The sequence below is a fragment of the Podarcis tiliguerta genome (genome assembly GCF_965153285.1).
Source record: "Podarcis tiliguerta genome assembly, chromosome: 5".
Classification (NCBI taxonomy): Eukaryota; Metazoa; Chordata; class Lepidosauria; order Squamata; family Lacertidae; genus Podarcis; species Podarcis tiliguerta.
This window is the reverse complement of record NC_139538.1, coordinates 11,664,616-11,688,508: the sequence shown is the minus strand read 5'-3', so window position 1 is coordinate 11,688,508 and position 23,893 is coordinate 11,664,616. Positions and strand designations below refer to the sequence as shown.

Sequence of the window (23,893 nt, the reverse complement as noted above, 5' to 3'; positions counted from 1 at the left end):
CGGTGGAAGGTGCAATCCAGCAACATCTGGATAACACCAAGCTGGGGAAGTTTAGGTAGCACTTGAGGATTGGCCGTACACATTTGCTACCTGGCTGTCCGCCTCAGTCAACAAACAGAATCCATTTTTATTTCTACGCTCTCCCAGCTGTCGGACGCTAAGCAGTTTTCATATTAGGGTTTTATACCAAAGGAAAGTATGAGGAAACAGTGTGATGCTGTTGTTCATGTTGTTCTATTTATTAAATCTGTATACCACTCTATACCCGCAGGCCTCAGGATGGTTCACAAGATAAAATCACAACATAAAAACGTAAAATATATAATAAAAATAAAAACAAGAACAGATTAAACAGTGTGTTGAACTGGCTGGAGCTTGGTGTGTTGTGCGTGTTGTTAAAATACAAATCCTATCAGGCCCAGCCAGAAAGATCAATGGGGAGGGGTGATGGGAGTTATAGTCAAAACCATATTTAGGGCTGGGATAAGAATGATGGACCTGGGGGACCCACTTCAAACCCCCACTTTTGCATAAAGCTACCTGGGTGACCTTGATTCAATTGGCCTGAATATAAACCTCACCTTTTTCCCAAATTCCAACTGTGAAAAGTTCATGTGTGGCTTATATTCGCAACCTTACGGTACGCAGCCAGGAGCGTGGGGCAAACAGCGCCACGAGAGCAGCAAATAATAATAATAATAATAATAATAATAATAATAATAATATTTATTATTTATACCCTGTCCATCTGGCTGGGCTTCCCCAGCCACTCTGGACGGCTTTAAACAAAATATTAAAATACCGTAATACATCAAACATTAAAAGCTTCCCTAAACAGGGCTGCCTTCAGATGTCTTCTAAAAGTCTGGTAGTTGTTGTTCTCTTTGACATCTGGTGGGAGGGCATTCCACAGGGCGGGTGCCACTACCGAGAAGGCCCTCTGCCTGGTTCCCTGTAACTTGGCTTCTCGCAGTGAGGGAACCGCCAGAAGGCCCTCGGCGCTGGACCTCAGTGTCCGGGTAGAACGATGGCCCGCCCCATGCATAGTCCCCCATCCCCTCCCCCAAGGCTGGGAAGAGAGAGAGCGAGGAAGGGGAAAGGCCGCCGGCAACACAGCGCCGCTCCCCACCCCCCAGTATGCAGCCAGGAGCAGCGAGGAACGGAATGGCTTATATTCGGGTATTTTTTAAAAAAAAATTCTTTCCGCCCCCCCCCCCCCCATTTTAAAAGTGTGGCTTATATTCGGGTGAGGCTTATATCCGAGCCAATACGGTACTCGGTCTTTGCCTGTTTTTGTTTTTGTTTTAAATAAAGCCAGACAGCGCCCGCGGAGTATCGAACTGCCATTAAGCAATTAGTGATTCTGCAAAGGTAGAGTCGAAGTAACCGCTAGGCTAAGCTGGCCCGGTCTTTGCCTGTGTTGTTGGTATCCTGAGTTTCTTGAGGGTGGGGAGGAAAGTGAGAAATTAAAAAAGATGGGAGGAAAGTAAGAAATTAAAAAAGGAAAAACCCACAAGGGAACCCACAGCGACATGCCGAAAGCAACATTAGCACCCGCAGTCAAAGCAGCTGCAGAAGGAATTACAGAAAGTCTAACTCAGAGAAAACCAACATGGCGGCCTCCAAATCCTGTTGGACTACAACTCCCACCGGCCAACAAGGCCAATGGCCAGGGGCGATGGGAGTTGTATTCCAACATCTGGAAGGTGCCACACTGCCTACCCCCGGTCGAATGTGTAGCTCCAGAAACACAACCATCAAGTTTTCGCATCGCAGCTCCAGCTACCTGCAGTAAAATGCCAAAACCGGAACTACGTATGTTGCAAGCCACAAAAAAAGGGGTTGCTCATAACATTCCTACAGCAAAGGGTATTTGCACATAAAGAATCAAGATTAAGCTTTCACTTGCCAACCAATTTCCCCTATAAGCCAACTCAGTTGGAGAAAGGGGCTATTACCGCATTGCCATCAACTATCAAACATGCATCTTTCAAGGTAACCGGCAGTTTCACTCTCCCCATCCCCCTCACGGAAGCTGGAGGGTTTTCTCCAGGCTGATTTTACACATGCGTACGTTTTTATTTAGAAAGGAGCAGGAAGGTATGGCCCGCACCTTACCGCTAGACATCTATCATAGCCAAGTTCGCTCAGCTGCAAAATGGAGGAGGAAAATCACAACAGATTAAATGCAAAATGTCAAGCCGCAGAGCTGTGGGGTATTCTTTTGCAAGCACGACTTCCTGGAAAGATTTGCAGTTTGAACAAAAGTTCATCAAAGAGCATTTAGGGAGCAGATGCCGACTGCTCGCTTACTACAATAACCTCTCAAGCTTTACCAAAATAACAAAAAGAAAAAGAAAGGGGGGAGGGGGGGGAAGAACACTGTTTGGATAATCGCTGGGTTTAATTAGAATAAAAATAAAAATTGCTTAAGCAGCTGAACGGTCGAGCTAAGTGTCCCCACTCAACAGATGCCGTAACTCAGGAAGATCTCAAACTCGGGTCCCCAGCTGTTGCTGGACTACAGCACCCATCATACCTGAGCACTGGTTCTGCGAGCCCTAACGCACATTCGCCATCTATTGCCAGGTCAAAAGTTATGAAACCAATAGCATGATATGGACTTCAAACCAGCTTTGGACAATATATCAATATATCGCCCAGGCCTGATGGGAACTACAGTCCAACGTCTGGAGGGCTGCCCTGGGCTGCAACTCCACCCAGGTTGGCCATCATCACTCCTCAATAGAAAGGTCTACAGAAGCTTCTTCTTTAAGCTGTAGAAAAGCTTGTCCTCTGATCTCGATACCCCCTCAAGCTGTGCATCTGCATGACAGCAGCAATTTCACCAGCCATTTCCATAAGAACAGCCCTGCAGCTTCAAAGACCTATCCAGTCCAGTATCCTCTTGCACCACAGCCGCCAGATCTATCTGGGGCAACAGGAACTCAAATCTGCAAAGCTGGGCACTCAACCAGAGGCCAAAGCTGTAATCCTGGACTAAATTTAACAGCACAAGATATGGAGAATGACTGGACAGAGATAGCTACCTTGCATATTTTACATCTTATTAACGTTTCTCGCTTCCATAACCAATCTCCCCCCAAAGGCTTCTGCAATACATTTCAATGCTACCTGCACGTATTTCTCATGAATTCAGCAGGATAAACTACTACACCATCCTTACTTGGAAACTTACTCTCAAAATCATTCAGGGAGCAAGGAATGCATGGACCTAGAAATAATGAGAGGTGAAATATAATGTAGGTTTCTTCTCTTTTTTTCCCCCTTTTCTTTGCATGCCTCCAACTTCCATCTTTCAACATTAAAAAAAGTCACATTCTGTGTGAAACAGTGCAAAAGAGACACACAAACATAAGCCAATATTGTAGCCTTAGGATTCGAAAGAGACACACAAACATAAGCCGATATTGTAGCCTTAGGATTCGAAAATGCACCTACAATTTCAAAAGAACCTACAATCTGTATAAGTTAAGAGATGGGCAGATTGGCCTGTTTCCTAATTCTGTGCCCATTTCGCATGCACTCAGTCATACAACTGTTCTGCCCCCCTTTTATTTTTATTTTGCAGATCTACATAAGTCTGAAAAGGCTGTGGTTCGATTGTACGCGTTTACCCCCTCAAATACATTTCTGTATGCTTTCCAATGCTTTTTTCTGCAAAATACACAATTTCTGTTTATCGCTTGAACCAAAACCCCTGCAAAAATCAGAGAAATGCATAATCCAATGTACAGCCGTAACCCAATCTTCATATAACTCAAGGACAGAGAATTAGGCCAGCATGCTTTAAAATATGGGCCAAATGAATTTCTCCTCCAGCCTTGGAAATTTACGCTGCTTCTCTTTTATTTGCGTGCTGTCAATCACCTCCTCGTCTGCACTAATTTTTCATCTCCCAATCTTTTTGCCAGCAATGGCTAAATCCCACCGTGCCTTAATCAGAATACATGGGTCGGACGGATGCTTCTTTCTAGTATGAAATATTTTTTTAGCCGCTTCATTTTCCAGGCTGGGTTGGACTTAAATAGATTTTTCACTGAATTCACCTCAATCCATTCCTTAGATGCTATCGACGCAGCACTAGCTTCCACCAAGGTGCTTTGCAGAAGTTGCTGACTCTTCCAACGCCACGCGATATTTAGCAAAAAAAGGCTGCTACTGGAAACCGGAAACCCTACTGGGATAATGCTTCTATGTAGTTCCAAGTCGTTCATGGAACGCACTTCATGTCAATGCACGCTTTCATAACCTCTACGCAATACTTCTGTAGAACACACTACAGGTGGCTTCCCTTAAAGAACGGCAGCGATGTCAAACAGAACAATTGCCAGTGATTCACTTCAGTGGTAGAAACTCAATATATATAAGCTAGGCACCAAATGGCTCCTTAAACCAGGGCTTACAGTCGCCAAAACAAAAATGCCTAGTTGCCATTTTCGGACCAGGCGGTTCGAAAGCCGCATTTTTGAACTCGACGTTTTGATCCCTGAAATTCGTTCTGACTGTGCAGATAAAATATAAAGGATAGAATTCTATAGGATGTGTTGCTAGTGTGTGGAAATAGTCAAGATCCGAGGATCCCCCCCAGGCATGCACCTTCAGGTGGCGCCTCCATCTTGGCGCCTGGGCATCTTCACTTGGTCGCAACTGGCCCTTAGCTCCTTGCACCTAGCGAATTTTGAACGCTGCTTTATTTTTCGGCGGCAAAAAAAAATATTAAGTTCATTTGCAACAATGAATGGACGCCAACTGCAAATAAGCATTGGGCAAGCTCTGCAGTTTCAATGTTTTCAGCTTTGCCGAAAATCAAAATAAGTACGCTAAGTTCGATAGCACTAAGGCCTCAGAAACTTTTCCAATACCATTTTTGAAGGTTTCTGATACGTATTACCCTGATTTGCATAGGAAAAGGTTCCAATGCAAAAACAAAATTCCAGAAAACCCATACCACCTAAGAGTGTTTGCATTTCCTCAGGAGCGAAGCACGTTTTGTGACCGCGTCAAGATCTCTGGTTGCCCAATTGGCAACTGACATCTCCATCTGGCTGGCCCCTCCAGCTTTCTCAAGCAGGTAAGCAGAAGAGCATTATATCTCACCTTTCTTTTCCAAGGAGTACATGGTAGAACCCCCTCCTCAGTTAATCCCGACAATGACCCTGTGACGTAGGTTAAGAGGCTGTGATTGACTCCAAGGTCACCCAGTGACTGAGTGGAGATCTGAACGCCCATCTCCCAGGTTCTAGTCCGACACTCTCACCATTATACCACACTGGCTCCCTAGAGCACCTCTGTATGGAGGAAGAAAATGGCAGAGAAGGATCTGAAATATTTTGCCTGAAGCTTGAATTCTTTTATTCTGAGTTGTTTTATTTGATGCTTAAATGTGTTGTAAACCGCTCTGAGATTCCCCCCCCCCTTAAAATATAAAGCTGTATAAAACTGATGATAATAATAATAATAATAATAATTAATAATTTTAAAAAGCCCACTGCAAAAAAGGCACCTAGACATTCCGTTGTGGCGACTGCAACCTAGGTTTAAGGTGCCATTTGGCGATTACCTTCTATATCTGATTTTATAACATTGCCACCTTAGAATTAACACTTTAGCTGGTGCAGAATGAAGTAATCAACCTCCCCACCCCACCCCACCCCCAAAAAAACCACGGGTGAGTGAGGTAGGGAGGGGGATGAATGAACATCAGATAAACATGAACCAAGACAATTCAAGGGGCTGCTGGGAGCAGCACCATTTCATGGGTTTGAGCATACTACAATGACCCTGACCTGAGTGCACCAGTTGCCAATTAGTTTCCGTGCCCAATTAAAAGTGCTGGTTTTGACCTGTGAAACCTTAAATGGCTCAGGACCACAATACCTCAAGGACTGCCTCTCCCCATATGAACCGACTTGGACTCTGTGTTCATCATCTAAGGCCCTTCTTCGTGTGCCTCCTCCTCAAGAGGTCCAGAGGGTGGCAACACAAGAACGGGGCCTTCTCTGCGGTGGCTCCCTGTCTGTGGAATGCTCTCCCCAGGGAGGCTCGCCTGGTGCCTTCATTGTATATTTCTAGGTGCCAGGCAAAAACATTCCTGTTCAACTAGGCCTTTGGCTGATTGAGATTCTACAGCCTTTTAAATGTGCCTGTGGGAAAGAGAGGTTATTGCTTTGCTGCTTTGTTTTACTTATTTACTTCTTTTTATCCTGTATTTTAGGACGTGGGTGGCGCTGTGGGTTAAACCACAGAGCCTAGAACTTGCCGATCAGAAGGTCGGCGGTTTGAATCCCCGCGACGGGATGAGCACCCAATGCTCAGTCCCTGCTGCTGCCAACCTAGCAGTTTGAAAGCACATCAAAGTGCAAGTAGATAAATAGGTACCGCTCCAACGGGAAGGTAAACGGCGTTTCCGTGCGCTGCTCTGGTTCACCAGAAGCGGCTTAGTCATGCTGGCCACATGACCCTGAAGCTGTACACCAGCTCCCTTGGCCAATAAAGCAAGATGAGCACCACAATCCCAGAGTTGTCTGTGACTGGACCTAATGGTCAGGAGTCCCTTTACCTTTACCTATCCTGTATTTTATTCTGTGAACTGCCCTGAGGCCTTATGATGAAGAGCAGTATATAAATCTAACAAATAAATAGTAAGTTGGCATCCGTGAAATCGGAGTGTTTGACTCCAGGATCTCATGCAGCATTGCAAATAATCAGGACGCTCACCTTGGACCGTGTGTGGCAGAGCCGCTTAGGGACAGGAAAAGTCCTGGCGGCAGCGTCCATGCCGCCTGCCTTCTGGGCACAACAGAACTTGCTGACACTTTTTGACTAATAAGGCCTTAAACTGCCAAATGCCCAAGACGTCAGACGTATTTATTGTACTTGTACCCAGCTTTTCTGACAATTAAAAAAAGGGAAAAAAAACCTGTATCCCAAAGTGTCTCACACCAATTAAAACTGAATACACGATGTTTCTGGTGAGCACCACGTAAATGAAAACAAGACGTGCCTTGCCCTCAGGCCTGCAAAATAGAAATCAAGACAAAGGGAGGAAAGAGAGGAAGGAAAAAACTCCTTTTGTGCTTTTATCATCTCTCAGAGCAACAAAGCATCCTCTTGGAACATTCCATCCATGCGCCATTTCTGAGAGCAAGGGCAGACCGGGAGACTGGGGCGCCTCGCTGCTCTGTGGGGGCCCTTCGTCTGGAGAACGATGGCTAGGACATCTTTTGGACGTGCTGCCAAGACCTTTTAGAGCAAGCTGGCTTTCGGAGGCCAGAGTAGAACTTCAAGAGGATAGACCCACACCACGTCCAATATAGGCCACCCAAAACGCCTGTGAACACAGGGCTTCAGGAAGGGGTTTTTCCTAGCCCTACATGGAGATGCTGAGGACCAAACCTGGGACCTTCAGCATGAAGATGTCTATACTGTTGGCTGCTCTGACATTCTGAGAACTTGTGATGGGAAACAAGCAGTGCTCAGAATTCGCCAGGTGCATTTTACACCTGGATATCGGCCACTTGCAACCAAGTGATGACGCTCAGGCGCCAAGATGGTGCCGGACGTCTCCACCATCTAGAGGCGCATGCCTGGGGATCCTTGGATCTTGACTGTTTTCACACACCAGCAACACGTCCTGTAGAATTCTACGCGTTCGATTTTATCAGCACAATCAGAACAGATTTCAGGAACCCAAAAGTCGACTTCAAAAATACGACTTTCGAGCCGCCTGGCCCGAAAGGGGCAATTAGGGATTCCGTTTTGGCGACTGTAACCCTGGTTCAAAGAGCCATTTGGTGCCTAGCTTGTATATTCGAATTGCTAGCACTGCCTACAAGACCCCAATGAACTTTATGATTATAGATTATGATTACAGAGTGAAAGACAGTCCCTAAACATCCGTTCAAAGCTAGATGCAGTGACAACCCCTAAAAAATAATAATTAAGCATTGAGAACCACCGAACCATCCTTAAAATGAACTGGACTCACATTATCCTCAGTACATCATCAATGCCTCACACTGACAGAAGGGGTGAGGTGGACGCCAACTTGCTGGTGCTCGAGAGAAAGTTCTGGAAGGAACAGAGGGAACAAACGAAACCTTTCTCACAACAGCAGATGCTGTTAATATGAACCGTCATTTGAAGTTAAGAGCAGGCGATGGGTGTTAGGAAAGTGAGTAGCGAGAAGGTTTGTTTTCCCTCAAATACATGGTCTTCAGCTACCATTTACCCAGAGCAGATCCGAAGAAGTTAGTGGATTTAACTTAGTCGTGTTCATGAACTGCAAACGGGTCTACACTCACTAAAACGTAGCCAAACAGTACGCCTAACATTTATGTCCGCTTATTGGACTTATTAACACTGTTACTCCTTTAAGTGCATCCCTCCCGGTTATAATGTCCACTAAAATAATCAGGCCTCCTGGTCATTCATCAACCTACGAATTTAATGCCAGGCCCTAGGAATTTGAAATATTTATTCAGTGCTATAAATAGATGACACTGAAGAATGTGACACTGGTCAACACAAAACAGATACTGGTGGCGAGGAATTTGAGGTGACACAGACTAATTAGGCCTAGAATTCAACACCACCACAAACGAGTCGCAAGCCAGCATTACCACGAAACAAATCTCTTGAGTCCAAGATTTGTACAATCAGAGAGAAAGAAAAATGGGCAGACAAATTTCTCCAATTTGGATTTAAAGCCGTCTAAACTAGCAGCCATCTCCACACTCTGTGGCAGGTATTGCAAGCATGAATCTCACATAATCCAAGCGTTGGAAGGTCACGCAACGCAACACAACATCCTGCCATTGCAGGAATTCACAGACCACAGCATGCCCGATAGCTGACTGTCCAGCCTCTGTTTAGAAACCCCAGAAGAAAGATTAAAGTCCACGACTTAGCAAGGCAATCTGTTCGACTGTAGAACGAGGACCGCCAGGGAATTTCCCTAACGTTTAAGTAAAAACAAACCACCTTGTTTAACACCAAGTTCTGCTGAAACAGCAAGATGCTCTGTACCCTTCTTGACGGGAATGGACCACAGCTCAGCAACGGAGGGAATGCTTTATATTCAGAAGTTCCCACGTTCGATCCCTGGCATCACCAGTTAAGAGGATCAGAGAGCAGGTGATGTGAAACGCAGCTCTCCCAGAGATTCGGGAGAGCTGCTGCCAATCAAAATAGAGAAACTGCCAGGCTAGATGGACAAATGGCCTGCTAAGAGCAAAATCAACATCAAAGCAGTGCTTTACCGCACATCCGAATCGTCAGTCAACACACCGAGGAGCAGAAATATTCAGGAGGAATACAGTGGTACCTCAGGTTACATACGCTTCAGGTTACAGACTCCACTAACCCAGAAATAGTACCTTGGGTTAAGAACGTTGCTTCAGGATAAGAACAGAAATTGCGCAGCAGCGGCGCAGCGGGCCCCGTTAGGTAAAGTTGTGCTTCAGGTTAACAACAGTTTCAGGTTAAGAACGGACCTCCGGAACGAATTAAGTACTTAACCCGAGGTACCACTGTACCAGGTTCTGAAGTACAACAAAGCCCCAGAGCCAAATAAATATGGGCAAAGCTGGTTGCATCCTGCCACTCTCAAGTTTCTGAAAGACACTAATGTGCGCACAGTTATGTAGTCAAATTGTAAGGATGCCCCTACTTCACAGGAACATTAAAAAAATTCCACAAGTGTTCCTCAATCATTGCATGAAAACTGCTTCACACATGACCCTAAGCAGGTATCACTGGGTTTTCTATTTTCTTCTTTTACAGGGAAGAGATGCTCCATGCAGGAAAACTGTCCACAAGTGCCTTCTACTTTAGGAGGTACGCAATTCAAAACTTTGCTGAGTCTTCCTTAACTTGGTGCCCTCCATCCATTTCGGACTACAACACCCATCAGCCCAGTCCGGTCAGTGATGGCTGATGGGAATTGTAGTCCAAAATAGCTGGAAGAATTGGGGGAAGCTGACCTATGCCTTTGTATTCCTCCGCAACAGCCGACATCTAGCAAAGACATGATTGCTCTGGAAGTTTTGTAATTTATTGCTCACTTGGCATTGAAATGTTTGTGATGTTTATCTCCATTACTGGTTGTTGTTTTTTGCTGTGTTATATCACATTTATTTATTGTAAGGTCGGCAATAGATGCAAGCCACTCTGAATTTATTTTTGGTGTTTTTTAAAAAAAAGGATGATATAAATGTTTTACATAAATAAGATGTGGCTCTTTCAGAAGAGGAAGTAAAAGTTAAAGACTAATTCTTCCACCTGCTTCACGAGGACCATGTATTTCAGTATTAGGTAACATTTATGAATCATCTTTCTGCAAGCAGACAAATGATGTGCAATAATTGTTTTCAATTGTAAATCCAATTACATTTTTTCTTAATCCAACAAATACCCAGGTGCTGCAACATTGGAAAGCAGTGTTTTTAGACCAACACTTAACTGGAGCAAGAAGATGAAAGAGAAGGGGTGTGGCAGGTGTTCTTGGAGAAGCTGTCCTATAGCTGTGGTGCCACAACTGAGAAGACCACGCTCAGAGCACCACAAAAAGCACATTAGCCAAAAATAGGGTCTCAAGAGGAAAACACAGTTGACTCCAGCACCTAAGAGGAAGCCGAACAGATAAGCAAGTAAACGGTTAGTTGGCTTGTGTACTAACTGGAGCTTCTAACCCATTTTATAGGTGCTACAGGGAAAGATTCAGCACATACAGAGACTAGCTGGTTCACGGAGATTGTATTATACACTGATCTCAAGAGCTCGTTGAGAAGCATGTTATTATAACACTCCTGCTGTGCACAAAATACCCATTCTCTACATTTGATTTAGAGCAGCTGTACTCTTGTTTTACATCCTTAGACTCAACAGCGGGTTTGGAGATTGTCAACAGGTTCACCTGGACAGTCACGTCCCTTTAAAAAAATTCCCACCATGTGTAACTGTGCTCCTGAGCATTCCAGCAACACAGATAGGGCATATTTCAAGAACTGGAGGAGTTGGAAGGGATCACAAGGCTCATTTATTCCAACCAGCCCCATGCTATGCAGGAATCTTTTGCCCAGTGCGGGGCTCAAACCCACGACCCTGAGATTAAGAGTCACATGCTCTACAGACTGAGCTATCCAACCTGCTACTCCTAAACAACTTAGTAACAATGCTTAGTGCTTTTTTTTTTTTAAGCATTTTGAGTGTTCATATACGTATCTCACAGTAATCCTCTAGCCCTGGACACTAAGGACATTTTATTATAAATAAGCACCCCCGGTGGGGGATGGGGAGTGAAGACAAGACAAATGTATATTCCTGCATTGCAGGGGGCTTCCAACTCTGCAATTCCACGATTCTGTGAATCTAAGAAAGTGGTCCTAGACCTCACCACGTTTATACAGAATGTCCACCGGTTTCAAATGACTTTTTAAAAAGGTAAAGGACTCCTGAAAGTTAAGTCCAGTTCCAAACGACTCTGGGGTTGCAGCGGTCATCTTGCTTTACTGGCCGAGGGAGCTGACGTTTGTCCGCACAGTTTTTCCAGGTCATGTGGCCAGCATGACTAAGCCGCTTCTGGCGAAACCAGAGCAGCGCAGGGAAACCCCGTTTACTTTCCCGCCGGAGTGGTACCTATTTATCTACTTGCACTCTGACATGCTTTTGAACTGCTAGGTTGGCAGGAGCAGGGACTGAGCAACAGCTCACCCCGTTGCAGGGATTTGAAACGCCGACCTTCCGATCGGCAAGCCCTAGGCTCTGTGGTTTAGACCACAGCACCACCCATGTTACTTCCATGTAAAAGGCAAGACAGGCTAGCATTCTACGTAAGACTATTTACAACAGCTGGCACAGCATCATGGCTGACTCATGTGAGTGACAAGGTCCAGAGTTCAAGTCTCACCCTAAAACATACTTCACACTATCCCACTTATACCATGGAGACAGTGGGACTTTTTGAGAGCTATGTTGCCCTCAAGGACTACAGCATCATGCTACCAAATCCTTATCAGCTTCTCCCTGCAGCATATTCCAGATGTTGGAGCAAAATTTCACAGCCTGGTGCCAAATGAAGTCATTCTGCATGTTTAATTTTTACTTGCTCAAACAAGCACGTGTGCGAACACATAACACACACAGTTCTGAACTTTTAAGCAATTCTTGCGAGTCGGCCATACATGCCCCACCAGCTACCACCTGAGGTGGCTGACGAAATAACTACAAAGCCAGAATCAAAGTTTTACAATGCTTTTTGCACTTACAGTTTTACAGCAACGCCTTAGAACTTCAAAGCAACTACACAAGGCATTCATCGTTACCGCCACATAGAGGAATCCACGGCCTTGTAAAACAGTTGGCCTTTTGAGAAGTTGCCCTAAAACTCTGGGATGAGTAGCAAATGCGCCCAACTGTTCCAGAATCCCCGTATGTTTCCTCCACGTAATTTAAGGCACCCACTTCCCAAACACACGTGTTGTGCTAGGCCTCAAGGTACCTCTCTGAACCGAACAGCCACCTAAGGCCCAAACACGTCCCGCTAATATTTCCCTTACTCCTATACCTACGCATTCAGAAGGGAAGAACACTAAACACTTTCCAGGTGTTCTTCATAATCATCTGAGAGCCTACCCAAGATGCAAAAATCACATGCATGCCTTCAATCTTTACAGCGTTAACCTTGCACTTCTATAACTAACGCAAGTTACTAGGAAGGGGAAAGAGCACACATAGCTCAGGATTCTTGGGCAAACAATGAACAATTCCTGAAACTGAATATTATTTGGGGGGGGGGGTAGTGGCAGACTAAATGGATGGGGAGGAGGAAATATGTACCACATTTAGTTATTACAGCGGTTTATCCAAATCAGAAATCGTATTCCAATGTTTTATTCTTCCCAGGGGAAGCTTTGTTGTTATTTTAACTGTTGTGAACTGCCTTCTGTTGAAAGGCAGCCTGTAAATATTGTAAGTAAGCAAGATGGGAGCGTAGTCATTCTTGTCAAACTCTTCGTTTCCAACAGTGGTTGACCATTTGCCTTCTGAATGCTCACAAACAAATAATATGTGAAGTTTACTTCCCCCTCTCACCCCCGGTTTTATGCCCCCAGCATCCGAGCATTCAGAGGTAGACCGCTCTGTGCATGGAGGTTCTACTTAGTTATCATGGCCATTAGGACATCTCAAAGAATTGCTGCAATTCTTTAAAAATGCTATTCAAAACCCTTGTCTCTTAACGTCCCAAGTTTTGTTGAAATCATTCCCTGGGGAATGTACGATCTTATGCCTCTGGGGAGAATGAGTGTATTCGCCAATTATGTGGGGGGGGCAGGTGTCAACTGGGTGGGAACAAGCCAATCCATCAGCCCCACCTATAATATATTCAAAACACACTTTCTGGAAGCATAGGATCACCTGCACTTCCGCAAACGGAACACCCCACTGGTAAAATAAACATCGGTCAAGACCGAATTCATTACTCCAGAGCCCTTCTTTTTTCTTTTAAAGGAAGAATAAGGTGGTCCTAAATATGCTTTCACTGGAAGAAAATGAACTGAATGTTATCCTCCCCCAAATACACTTTTCAATTCAAGTAACAGTATGACCCAATTACAAAGAGTGCTAACAGTAATATCTACCTAAGTTGCCAATGGCCTCATTCGCATGCCACAGTAAGCAACAAACCATAGTTTAGAGAGCACAAGGAAATCACACACCCTTTAGTCTGGGAGTGTTGGGAGAGAGAAAAACAAGCCAAGATTCCTAAGTTGGCATTACATCTGAAACAAGAGTTAGGATTTGGTTTGGTTTAACTGGTAAGGCAGCAGCAAACCTTGGTTTGTTTGCAGCAAAACAAACCACACTTCCTGGTCTGGATGCAACACTAAACCACGGATTGAGGTTGGTTTCCTCCCGGTGTAAGCAGGGAGGATCAGAGTGGCACTTGTGGGTGGTAAACCATGGCTCATGCAATGAGAAAACGTCACCAAAATGTCCAGGTTGAATCAAATCTGTCGTTTCATAACTATATACACGAATAGCATCTCAGATACTTGTTCAGCATTGTTCAACCACATGCATTCCGACAAAATTTCCCAAGTTTCTTAGCGGACAACGCTGTCAACATCTATTTACTTATTTGTTCTGTTTATGGAGACACCCTATAAAACTCTCTAGGCGCCGTACAAATAAAAGAGAATGCAAACATAAAACGATAAACCCATACCACTATAAAAACCACAATATGCTTAAGAATGAATGATCTTCAAACGGTTTTTTATTCAAATGAGTAGTGACGCCCACAAATCCGCAACCTGTCCAACGTTTACCCAGAATCCACCGCTCAGTTAACGCAAATTTCACGCCAACAGCCCCACAGACATCTCCAAGAATGCACACTCGCCTCTGTTTACACACGTCTGGCCTAAAATGCGCACTCCTGTGCATGTTTACTCAGAAGTAAGGCCTACAAAGTTCCATGGGGTTTACTCCCTAGTGAGATGAGGGTCGCAGTCAAACCCAACAGGAAGCCTCACACAGGCACAGATTTAAGTTTATGACAATTCTACCAAAATTGCCAATAAGGCCCCGACACGTGGCCTAGCTTGAAAACACAAATTTAAGTTTGAAAACTGAACTTTTTCTTAAACTTTGGTTGGTGCAGGTGTCTTCAAACTTCAAGGAGACACTAGAAATCACCAGAAATTATAGAATTTAGAGTTAAAGTACCCTCAAATATTCACTGCAACAGACCACAGGTGCAAGGGGGGGGGGGAATTAAGCCCCCTTTTCTTCCTGCTCCCTCCCCTCCCCCAATATTGCTAGAAAATGAGAATTGTGTGGTGCCTTATATAAATCAGCTATAACTTCCTTTACACAAGAAGGGTGGAAAAAATTGAGGAAGTAAAAGCACGTGCGAGACAAATCAGCAAGCCCAGTAGGCAAAACTCAGGGACACAGTGCAAAATAAAAAAGTTCTCCACACCAATCTACTGTCCAAAACTTCTGTGAGAGTTTCCTTAAACTTTTATACACGTGTGTGTTTGTGTCGCTGGCTTTATTTCTGTATTTTGCCCTAACCCAACCTCCAAAGTCATTTGACAAGCCACGCTGCCCAACATTTCTCTGATACGTTCCTCCCCATGGCTGTGGAATAATAATAATAAACAGGGATATTTTGTCTTTGCTGACAGAAGGCGAAACCACACCCTGATAATAAGTAGCCTTGCAAACACATCTCTCCCCCCCCCCACGTTTTTTTAAGCTGGGCAAAGGAAAGAAAATAAAAGATGTAAAAGGAGGAGAGAAAAAAACACCAGCTTCACACGCCTTCTTCCAGTTTCCTGAGGCAGCTATTTTGCACGTGGACTTCCAAAAAAAACAACTGGTGAAAAATACCGAATGCACAAATGGGGGGGGGGGCTTTAGACACATTAAAGCAGATGCACCCATGTGCTTTGTCCACCAAATAAAATAAAATACTAATGCAACGGATCTCCCCAGAACTTAAAACCCAGGAAATCTGTCCACAACAACTTTGGAGGAGTTTTTAAAGACACCTCCCCTCCCCCAGTTTCCAAAGCAGGTGAAGCAGAGCCCAGAACCCTCCTTAATCTAATCGCCCCCAATAGGAATAAATGCAAAAAGCAAAAGGCAGAACCTGTTTTGTGTTTTTCATCGCTTGCAAAGCCGCTCCGGAGCAAAGCGCCAGGCAAGGCCCTCTTTTCACACCAGTCCCTTCCCCCGCTTTCAGCCTGGCTTCAGCTACAAGCCCAGCTTCCCATCCCCCAACCTCTCCTTTTGCAAACAGGCATTTCAGGCGCAAAAACCTTTCCAAAGAAAACTTTCACCTCCCTCCGAGACCCGGCCCGCTTTCCAGCAAACCCAAATCCCCCACTGACCTTTTTTTGCATTTTATTTTAATAAATAGTAATAATAAACATAAACCACACTTCCGATCTTTATATTATACAAAAGGCGTGCGTCTTCTTCGAGCAGTAAAGAAATGCACGGAAATCATCAACTCTTCAGCTTTGCAAAAAAAAAGGGGGGGGGGAATCGGTCTAAAAATAGGCTATAAAACCAGCTTGCTTCATAATGGCTGCTGGCTTGCATTTATTTGCGTGCAAATCCCTTCCTGGTTCTTTTTTTATTTTATTTCTTTCCTTTTCCTGCGCCCCCACCCCCACCCAACCCAACCTTGTGCTTTCAAAACGAGGCGAATCAACACTTTGCGCCCCCAGCCATGGGAGGGGGGGGAGAGACGCGAGGGGGGGGGAGAAATATTTAAAGTTAAAAGACCCAGGTTTCCCAGTGGGGTTGGGGGGGAGGGAAGCGAGAGGGCCAAGTTGAAAAATGCATGTTACACTCCTGCCCATCCCCCACTCTCCCTCCTCCAACTCTCTACAAACAGAGGCGCCCTTCCCCCCACCTCACCCCTAGCCTCTGGTCTCAACACGCCCCCCCCCCCTTTCAAACCCTTCTCTCCAAGCCCCCCAACCCCCACCCGGGAATAATAAGGCTTTTGCATTTACTTTATGCGAGGCTTTGCTTCCACCAACCAACCAAACCAAACCCCCCCCCCGCTCCCCACGGCGCACCGCCCCAGATATTCTGCTTTCGCAAAGGGTACATTTAAAGCAGTAAAGATTAAAACACACGCGCAAAGAAAAAAAAAAACACAACACAACACACACAACAAAACCACTCTCTCCTTACCTTGCAAATTGATGGCTCTCCGTTAAAGCTCGTTCTCACCCCCTCCTTTTGCAATGGAGGCAGAAGAGGGAGAGGAAAAAAAACATAGAGAGAGATGTGGAAATGCAGTTTCCCCCTTGGCTTTTAATACGAATATATATTTAGGTAAGGCATGTAGGAACAAAAAAACAAAAAAAAAGACGGGTCTGCAGTTGCAGGAGCAGCTCCGGGCGCGCCCCCCCCCTCCCTTCCACCCCGCCTCCAAAAAAAGAAAAAAAAATAGACCGCAAAAAAGCCACCCAAAAAATGCAATGTGTTCAATTATATCCCGAGCCTCTGTGTATGTGTGTGTGTCTGTGTGTGTGTATTGGGGGGTGGGGATTTAAGAAAAGGGGGGGTGGTTGTTGGAGGAGGGGGGGTGGAGAGATTACAGATCACAGTCCCAGGGAAGGAGGAGGAAGGAGGGGGTAATAATACTACTAATATTAATAATAAGCAATCTCTCTCTGTGTGTGTGAGTGTGAGTGTGAGTGTGATTTAGATGGAAGAGGAATTGAGGCAGAATGTTAAAGCTGTTACTAAGGGAAGGAGCCAAAACGGTTCAGAGCAGCCAACGGCTCTCAGACACTCAGCAATTGGGGGGGGGGGGGAGAGAGAGAGAGAAAGAGAAAGGTGGCCAGCCATACAGAAATGAGCAGGAGAAGAGATACACATACACACACACGCACAGACACACACATATACACAGAGAAGGGGGAAGGGAGCGAGGCGAGGCCTGGCTGTGTTTTCTGTTGCTTTTGCTTCCTGCAAAAAAACAACAACACACAAACAAACCCGGGGTTTGCATGCATGCATGCATGCAAAAAAACCAAAAACCAGGAGGAAGCAGAGCAAGAGAGAGTGAAATGGAATTGCATTTTTTTTCTCTGTCTTTTTTTTTGGGGGGGGGGGGAAGGTTCCCAGCCAGCCCTGTGGAAAGGTGGGGGAGGCGCAAAGATGAGAAATAAAATTCATGAGCCATTGGGGAGGAGAGGGGAAGCACCTGCAAGAGGCAGGGGCGTTTTGGGGGGTGTTTCACTGTTTCTGCGAGGTCTGCCAAACACCACCCTAAAAGGCGGGGGAGGGGGTGGAATAAGCATATAAGCCCAGCGGTTTTTTTGGTGGGGGGTGGGGAGTGGAGGAGATCCCCTCTGCAAATATGCCGCCATCAGAATACTGGAAAAGAAGAGTTTGCACAGGGGTAGGTTAAATGGGGGTTGCACAGCAGGTAGGGATAAAAGTGGGGAGGGGGGATTCCCCCCCCCCCGCTTCCAAATGCTCTAGCGCCATCCCCAAAGGAGAAGAGAAACCCCTATAAATGGAAGGAACTATTAAGGGGTTATCTGTCAATTGGAATTAAAAGTTCCCTGGCCAGATGGGTGGGGTGTAAATAATAATAAAAACGGTTATTATTTTTATACCAGTGTGGGGAAAACAGCCTATTCTGACATGCACTGGTAGAAAAACCAGCATTCTGGAAAACAGAGAAGGCATGGTCCAGAGTGTGCCAGGTTCAAGTCCCGGTTAACTATTGAGGAATTCCCAGTGAGTTTTTGGGAGCCAGCATGGTTAGAGCGTCGGACTAGCCCATGGGTAGGCAAACTAAGGCCCAGGGGCCGGATCCGGCCCAATCGCCTTCTAAATCCGGCGAATGGTCCGGGAATCAGCGTGTTTTTACGTGAGTAGAATGTGTCCTTTTACAGTCATACCTCATATTATGTTTGCTTCAGGTTGAGCGTTTTCAGGTTGCGTCCCGCGGCGACCTGGAAGTACCGGAAAGGGTTACTTCCGGGTTTCGCCGCTCGCGCATGCACAGACGCGCAAAATGACATCACACGCATGAGTAGAAGCGGCGAATCGCGACCCGCGCAAATGCAGGTTGCGTTCTTTTCAGGTTGCGAACAGGCCTCCGGAACGGATCCCGTTTGCAACCAGAGGTACCACTGTATTTAAAATGCATCTCTGGGGTTATTTGTGAGGACTGTCTGGTGTTTTTACATGAGTAGAATGTGTGCTTTTATTTAAAATGCATCTCTGGGTTATTTGTGGGGCATAGGAATTCTTTCATTTCTTTTTTTTTCAAAATATAGTCCGGCCCCCCCACTGTCTGAGGGACAGTGGACCGGCCCCCTGCTGAAAAAGTTTGCTGACCTTGAAGGGAAAGGTGGGGTAGAAATGCAATAGAAAGATAAAAATCTTGGTGCCTTCAATTTAAATAAGATCAGGAAGAAGGAGATTGGGGAGGGAACCTTCTCTGATGCCTTGGGGGGGCTCTGCCAGCCAGAATTGACAGTACTGATAACAGCAGCCATCAAAAAGAGTAAAAACTTTCTTAAGTGCTGGAAGGAAAAGCAACACACCAGAAACTTTTCCCAAGCTTCAACAGAGGCCTAATTCTGGATCTGAATGTTTGCTTGCGTATGCGGGGAAATATGCAGAGAAAGGCCGGGTGGGGGTGGGGAGTAAAAACAAAAAAACGTGTCCAGAGGATGCAGCATTGTCTCTAAACCCTCAACTGAAATATACAAATAATCAAAGCAGTAGCGTTCAGAAAGGGGAGACAGGAGGAGTGGAGGAAACAGCGGGTGGGGGATGGGAACTCCCATTACTGTCAGAGGGAGGAGGAGGGAGAGAGAGAGGGAACCAGGAAATTGCATTAAGCAGATCAAGTCATTATTTGGTGTTCTGCACATTTGAAATGAAATGTGCAAACCAGCCACGGAGCGTGTAGGAGGGCAAGGAAGGATAAAGAACCACGGAGGGTGGGGGGAGGGGGGCAGTTCTAACAGGAAAAACACGCCCCATCTGCGAAATGCAGATTTGAGAAACAGACCAAGGGCAGAGGATTTGGCTGTACAGCTAAATGTGACACAACAGGGAAGGTGGGGGCTCCCTCCTGGCCCGCTCCCCACAGGAAACCAAACTGGAGGGGGCACGAAACACAGTTTGGGGAAGAGAGCTTTTTCCGTCGTGTTTCGCACGAGCCACTCGGAACACTGTGGACAATTTTCAAATACACACATGGACTTAGGGAGCGGCATACCCTCCAACATTTCTCTGATGAAAATAGGGACGTCCTATTCCACTACTATTATTATTATTATTATTATTCCCCACCCACCTGACTGGGTTCCTCCAGCCACTCTGCTGGGCAGCTTCCTGCATTTATGAAAACATAATAAAACATTAAACATTAAAAAAAACCTTCCTTATACAGGGCTGTCTTCAGATGCCTTCTAAAGGTTGTATAGTTTTTTAGCTCCTTGGCTCGGGGGTCGCATAACTTTGATGCAAACATCTATACAGTTGTACCTCGGGTTACAGACGCTTCAGGTTACAGACGCTTCAGGTTACAGACTCCGCTAACTCAGAAATATTACCTCGGGTTAAGAACTTTGCTTCAGGATGAGAACAGAAATCGCGCAGCGGCGGCAGTGGGAGGCCCCATTAGCTAAAGTGGTGCTTCAGGTTATGAACAGTTTCAGGTTAAGAATGGACCTTCAGAACGAATTAAGTTCTTAACCCGAGGTACCGTTGTAATGTTCCCCTCTGCAAATGTAGACAGAGAACTAAACGTGAGTTCCATCTTTGAAAGTCAAAGATCTAGAAGCAGGACTTGTTTAAACCTAGGAAGGTGCCTTACAGCAAGTCAGGCCGCTGGCACGACTAGCTCCCTATTATGTACATCAGCATTCCCCAACGTTGTGCCCTCCAAATGTGTTGGGGTACAGCTCCCACCGTCCTACAGACCTACAGTGGGTCCCAGTACGTTTCCGAGCGCAATTCAAAGTGTTGGTGCTGACCTTTAAAGCCCTAAACGGCCTCTTCCCAGTATATCTGAAGGAGCGTCTCCACCCCCATCATTCTACCCGGACACTGAGGTCCAGCGCTGAGGGCCTTCTGGCGGTTCCCTCCCTGCGAGAAGCCAAGTTACAGGGAACCAGGCAGAGGGCCTTCTCGGTAGTGGCACCTGCCCTGTGGAACGTCCTCCCACCAGATGTCAAAGAGAACAACAACTACCTGACGTTTAGAAGACATCTGAAGGCAGCCCTGTTTAGGGAAGCTTTTAATGTTTGATGCATTACTGTATTTCAATATTTTGTTGGAAGCCACCCAGAGTGGCTGGGGAAGCCCAGCCAGATAGGTGGGGTATAAATTATTATTATTATTATTATTATTATTATTATTATTATTATTATTATTATTATTATCCCTGCCTGGAGATGCCAGGGACTGAACCCAGGAATGCTCTACACATGGAGCTACAGCCCAGACATTTTACTCTCCATCCTTTGCACCACTCAGACTGAAGGGGCACAACTCTCACACGTCTTAATTGATACCCTTGAACCCTGGGCTGCTTGTGCAAGTGGGTCTGCAGCCCACTCTCTTCTTCCTTCCCCGCCCTGCACTCAGGAGGAGGAGAACAATTATTTACTCTTGAACACTAGGGGCATTGTGTCTTTCAAGCTCAGATGGCAGTTACCCTCAGCTGCTAGGAAAACACAGGTATCTGGTAGGACGACATTTCTTATCTCTAGCTGCTGTTCTGGAATTTGCTGCCTAACCCTGACACAGATTTGTAACAATTAAGGGCTTGTAAAGAAGATCCTTTCTTTCTTTTTCAGGGATTGTTCAAAACCATTTGGCTGTATACGGACATCTTCCCCTAGGGGTTTTGCCATGGTTGCAAAAGATTTTTCTGTCTTTATATTACTAGTTTTTCTTTGAAGAGGGTAGGCTTTTCTCCTCCCCTCTCTCTACCCTAGGGATTAGTGTGTTTGTGTGTGCATGTGCTTGTTTAGAAGAGCAAACAAACCTTGCCTCTTCAACAACTCTAGTCCCCTCTCTACAGGAAGAATTCTCCCCTTCAATTAAAGTTGAGCAATCATCATTTCAAACAAAAAAAAAATTCCTTCCAGTAGCACCTTAGAGACCAACTAAGTTTGTTATTGGTATGAGCTTTCGTGTGCATGCACACTTCTTCAGATACTTCTTCCTTTGTTTGTTTGTTTGGACTACGGCAGACCAACACGGCTACCTTCCTGTAACTAGAATCATCATTTTGATATTGTTCACGCATCTGGGGCAGTGGCGAGGGGCAAGCAGGAACAGAGTTGAGCCCTCTTAAGGTAGGTAAAGGGACCCCTGACCATTAGGTTCAGTCATGGCCAACTCTGGGGTTGCGGTGTTCATCTCGCTTTATTGGCTGAGGGAGCCGGTGTACAGCTTTCGGGTCATGTGGCCAGCATGACTAAGCCGCTTCTGGCAAACCAGAGCATCGCACAGAAACGCCTTTTACCTTCCCGCTGGAGTGGTACCTATTTATCTACTTGCACTTTGACGTGCTTTTGAACTGCTAGGTTGGCAGGAGCAGGGACCGAGCAACGGGACCGAGCTCACCCTGTCACAAGGATTCGAACCGCCGACCTTCCGATCGGCAAGCCCTAGGCTCTGTAGTTTAACCCACAGCGCTACCCCTCTTAAGGTAGAGGCCAGTGAATCCGTCGACTTTGACTCCATTCAGTTTCTCTCTTTTCCAAACTTCAGTTCAGTTCTCTACATTCCACCTCTGCTTGCATTGAAAAAGAAAAAACAAGTCCTCATGAAATCTCATCAGCATTTTAGTGTGAGTATCTCCCAATACACACAGTTTTGTATTCTGATTTGTCTAATATGCTGTCCTGGACTGGTTTGACACGGAGGAATGGTGGGATGCACCAGTTGGGGAACCCCCAAGTGAAGAAGACTCAGATCTTGGGGGTTGGTGGTGGGACGACCATGAGGGGTCAGAGAGAGAAGGCAGAGCAGACCAGGAGGAGGAGGTGTCAGAAGCTGAAGAGGCAACAGGGTTTAGTGAGCCGGAAGAGACTGTGGCTGAGAGAAGTCCAGAATCAGAAGCTGGAGAGGAGGGGGATCAAGAGGCAGAGATGATTCAGGCTGGTGAAGAAGCCAGATGTCTCCCCCTCCTGCTGCGACCATAATAATAATAGTAATAATAATAATAATAATTTATTATTTATACCCCACCCATCTGGCTGGGCCTCCCCAGCCACTCTGGGCGGCTTCCAAAAAATATTAAAATACTGTAATACATCAAATATTAAAAGCTTTCCTAAAGACGGCTGCCTTCAGATGTCTTCTAAAAGTCTGGTAGTTGTTGTTCTCTTTGACATCTGGTGGGAGGGCGTTCCACAGGGAGGGCGCCACTACTGAGAAGGCCCTCTGCCTGGTTCCCTGTAACTTGGTGAGATAGGGTCTCAGCCTACGTACCAGATGAAGCTGGCAAACAGCTGCCCTGGACACAGATTTGACCTGTGCCTCCATGGACAGCTGTGAGTCCAAAATGACTCCCAGGCTGTGCACCTGGTCCTTCAGGGGCACAGTTACCCCATTCAGGACCAGGGAATCCTCCACACCTGCCCGCCTCCTGTCCCCCAAAAACAGTACTTCTGTCTTGTCCGGATTCAACCTCAATCTGTTAGCCGCCATCCATCCTCCAACCGCCTCCAGACACTCACGCAGGACCTTCACTGCCCAGCTGCCCTCCCCCGGTTTTCCAGTACCAGAAGAGGTATGAAGAGGGGGAGACAGAGACAGGCATACCGGCACAGTCTCAGATTGCTTGGGAAATACCCAGGAGAGGAGGAACATCAAAGGAGGACTGTGTTTCAGCTTGCATAATGTTTGGGAAATTGCATATTGGGTAAGCCCACCTTTAAATGTGGACTGAATCAAATTTCTGCTCTATCTCTATCTCATGTTTGCTGACTCTGCCCTGTGTACACATTCAGCTGAAATTCTAAAAGAGACCACACTATACACGCTGTGTCCATGGAGTCTGCCCACACAGCTGCAGACCCTGTCACAATGACACCACCACCAGCAGAGCTACACTATCTTTATTTTTATATATTTATTTATTTATACCCCGCTTTCTTCCCTGACATGACTCTGGGCAGATTGCAGATAAAAACAATAACTGCTTAAAACATAGGGAAGGCAGCAGAGGCAAGATTTGTGTCTTTAATGCTACGCTTCCAGCTTGGAACTTCTGCATCTCATTGCTTCCTGTTCCAAGTGACTGGTTCTTCTCACAGTGTTTTCATTTTTTAGTGTGAAATAGAATTCT

General features: G+C 45.8%; 1 protein-coding gene and 1 long non-coding RNA gene across 5 annotated transcripts in view; one reads left to right on the top strand and one right to left on the bottom strand.

Moving 5' to 3' along the window:
* Positions 1–17,351, bottom strand: part of TBL1XR1 (TBL1X/Y related 1) — a 176,168-nt gene extending 158,817 nt beyond the window's left edge. Inside the window, exon 1 of one of the 3 annotated variants that reach the window (XM_083442256.1) lies at positions 16,744–17,351. The gene's annotated coding sequence lies outside the window, so the exon portion shown is untranslated. Of the gene's footprint in view, positions 1–15,685; positions 15,920–16,743 lie in introns of those variants that run through there. The other 2 variants (XM_083442259.1, XM_083442257.1) reach the window with 2 other exon arrangements.
* On the top strand, positions 7,487–10,871 carry LOC310678548. 2 transcript variants are annotated; one of them, XR_014511838.1, is made up of 3 exons: positions 7,487–8,197; positions 9,808–9,861; positions 10,443–10,871. It is a non-coding gene; the product is annotated as an uncharacterized lncRNA (long non-coding RNA). The 2 variants fall into 2 exon arrangements; XR_014511839.1 differs by having other exon boundaries at positions 7,487–9,861.
* Positions 17,352–23,893: the final 6,542 nt, after the last annotated feature.